This window comes from Dermacentor silvarum, chromosome 4, assembly GCF_013339745.2.
Source record: "Dermacentor silvarum isolate Dsil-2018 chromosome 4, BIME_Dsil_1.4, whole genome shotgun sequence".
Lineage (NCBI taxonomy): Eukaryota > Metazoa > Arthropoda > Arachnida > Ixodida > Ixodidae > Dermacentor > Dermacentor silvarum.
Genome location: NC_051157.2, coordinates 44,195,257 through 44,198,949, shown reverse-complemented (window position 1 = coordinate 44,198,949; position 3,693 = coordinate 44,195,257).

Below are 3,693 nucleotides of genomic sequence, written 5' to 3'. Positions count from 1 at the left end.
CTGTGGATTCAGGAGACGATGTGAGAATAGATGTTGCGGAATCTTGAAATATTTTTATTTACTTAATTATTTATACATACCGCAGCCCGGTCGGGCTATAGCAGGAGTGAGCAAAAAAGTACAAAACACACATACACGAAGATTGAATCTCAATGATGGGAAAATAACTGAAATGTGGCAGTGTACATGCAAGATTATTTCAAAATAAAAATCGAGGCAATGAAACAAACTTGGGTAAGGACAATGTCAAATGGGTAACACACTTATTTATACCTTTGCTATACTAGGTTAAATCATTAACTTTGAACATTTGTACTATGTTAGAGCATTGAACATTGACAATGACAGAGTTTTACCAAGTAATAAATTCCAATGGTGGATTATGCGTGAAAAAAAAAACAACGTATTTAAATATTTCCGTACGAGCGTGAAAAGGTGAGGTGTTAAGAGCATGGTGACTTCGAGTAAATGATTAGGCGGCGAACATTACGAGATTGTTGTTGGAGAGGCAGCATAATGAATTGATGAAACAATATAATAACTTTAGGGACCCATTTTTCCGCTGCACTGAAAGTGGTTGCGGCTTTGATGTGCGAATAACTGACGAGGGTGAAAATCGCGGTCGTATCGACGATAAATAAACTGTATAGTCTATCTCTGTATAGCGTCGACCGCATCAATTTCGCATTGTTTACACGGATTCCCAGACGCAAACAGCATATTTTAAAATAGGGCGCATCAGTTGTTTGAACGTTAGTATACCTTGGTTTCTTTTGAAGCTTTTGCTGATGTTCGGCGCAAGTAATCTAATTTCGTTGGTGTGTTAGGAGATATATATTCAATGTGTTTAGTCAATGACACGTTAGAAGTGAAAGTAACACCGAGGTATTTGTACTGGGTCACCTTCATAAGTGAAACATCCTTGCAACAGCAATCAAAAAAAACAGTAATTGGTTTGTAGAGAATGTAAGTATTTTTTTTTTTTAGTTAGTGTTCATTTTCCAAGTGATGCACCACTTGCGACAACATGCGAACGAATTGTAAAGGCAACGATGGTCAGCAGAAGGAGCAGTTTTCTTTCTTTCCGAGGACCATATCGGAGTGGAATTTGTTACCGGCTGAGGTTGTGAGCCAAAACTCTGTTGATTTGTTTTTCTCTGTATTATGCCCCTCGCAATAATGCCAATGGCGCTGCGAGTTTTGTTTGAATAAAGAATAAAGAATAAAGAATTTTATAATCCATAAGGCAGTTGTCACCGTACAGACAGTTTTTTATATGCAATCTTACATGGTGAGTCGTTGAGAAATGTGTGTGCCTAGCCGCGGTTACATTAGCCAAAGCCGGCGGAACAGAGATAACAGGGCCACCGAGGGATGCTCGTGCGAGTAAATCCGCAATTTCATTCGAGTAGAATCCACGATGACCCAGTACCGAAGGCAAGCGAACTTGACGTAAGTGCCGAGTACCCACTGAACAAAATGCCCGCAGAATTGTCAGACTTGAGGATGCAGTAAATGCTGCGCATACAGAAGCAGTCAGTCACTTACAATAGTAGCTAATGAAGCATTTTGCAGACGTTTTCGTTAGGCTAAGACAATCGCTACACGGATTGTCTATCACTACATGGATTGTCAAGCTTATGATGCTTGACAATCATAAGAATGCGGAATCTGCAAGCCATAGAGTGGTTGTACGAGCTTCCCGATACAAAACAACGTTGGCAATGAATCCAGGCAGTCCAAGGCATAAGCGTAGCGCTTCCGCTTCCTAAAAGTGAAATGGTTAATTTTTAGACTGGGGGTCCCCGGAAAAAATACGCAGTCGAATTCCAACATGGGTTCAACACACATCCTTAATGTCATCAGCAGAGTATCCCGGCGTAGATCAAAGACACTGGCGACTGAGCTGGCGCAGCATACCAACGGCATGCCCTGCCTTAGAGGTAATGTTTTCGATGCGAATACGCCAGTAAAGCTTGCCGTCGTATAGTATAACATCAGAGTATCGAAGAGAGTCAACTTGATGAATGATTACTAGGCGTCAATGTCACCGTGCTACCATTGTCATCGCAGTCCTCGTCATTCCAGCTGTCGCTGCTTTGAATAGCAGTCTACCAATTATCATGCAGATGTATCATCTCTCAATGTCACTGATTAAACTCTGCACAAACTTTCGATCCGGCGACTGAAAATGATTCGATATCAAATTTTATTTTGAATTCGACCACTACAGCACCTATTTTGCTCAAAGCTTCTCTATCCCAAGTTGTTCATTAACGATAAATTTAGCCTACTTTCAGTATATCCTTGGCATCTTAATGATTGCGCCAATTTGGCGGCGGTCAGAACTGTCGAGCAAATAATGGTCAACACTTCCATAGATGGTTGCTGTTAAACCTCTTTCTGAGCTTGTCACATGGTCTGAACAGTAAATTCCTGCCATACCACTCCTTACATTGGAAAATTAGATATCAGTTGTATTTTTCAATCGAAGTGAAAATACTCACCATATTCCCGAACTTCAAAAACGAAATATAATTTAGCTGTCATTGTAGGAAAACTGGAAAAGAAAATTAAGCAACAACGGTGATGATTGTCTACGTTCCTGGTGTAACCTGCTAAGCTCAGCGTCGATGCCGAACGAGTCGAGCTCGTCGAGAAACTGGAATGCCGAGAAGACACGGTAGTTCTTCTTGCCGGCGCTGAGATTCGGTATGTCTATCCCTCGGCATTTGGCTTGGTGCCTCGCTCCGCGTCGATGACGGTTGGTGCAACGTGAGCCGACGCGTGTGGAAATTGAATGCGCACGCTCCTCGCCACGTGGCTGGTGACGTCACTGCGTGTTTCAACCAATCCGGAAACTCCTGTTCGGGAACGTTTGCATTTCCACTCCGCCGCATGTCTTCTTGCGCGCGCTCCTATACCATGCTAGTGACGTCATCGTTTACTCCGACCAATCCGAGTACTCCTCGGCTGAAATGATTCCATTCAGCTTCTAAGCCTTTCTCCTTGCGTACGCTACTGACCACTCTGCTTGTGACGTCAATCCCAGGAACCAATCCGGGCGCTCGATCCTGTGCTCCTGGAATGTTCTCACTGCGCCTCCACCTTCGCTTTTCTCCCTTCCGGAGATATAGGAACAAGTCCATCCAAAGCGGGGAAAGTAGGCGAAGAAAGCTATCGCTCTGAGAAGTCTAAGTACTGTACCTCAGCTAAAGTACTGTTTTCGGTCTGGTCAGTCGTCCAGTCGGTTTAGGGTTGCACAGAGAGGATGTCTTTAATAAGCAAAGGAAGAGCAAAGCCGCAAGCGTTTGTCGAGTCGACGTGGGCTGGAAAAAACGCGCGGTATATTTTTCTGAAGCATGCTTTTATTGTCACACACACGTACAAAAATAAATAAAAAGCAACCAAGCACATCATTGCGCAATATACCGACACTTCAGTGTTATTAGCATCGTGCCGCGATTTCAACACATGCAAAAACAAAGAAATGACAAACAATGAATACAGGATCCGCTTCTCGTAACGAAAAACATTTGTTAAACAAATAAGCTACGATCACAGCTTTCTTTGACTTGAAAAAGGCACGTGTCTTGTGAGGAGTCGCTAGTGAATATTACACGTAGTTAAGAATGCGTGTGCTTAAAGAAATCCGGTGGACGACACATTCCTTTAAAATGCCATGACGACGTG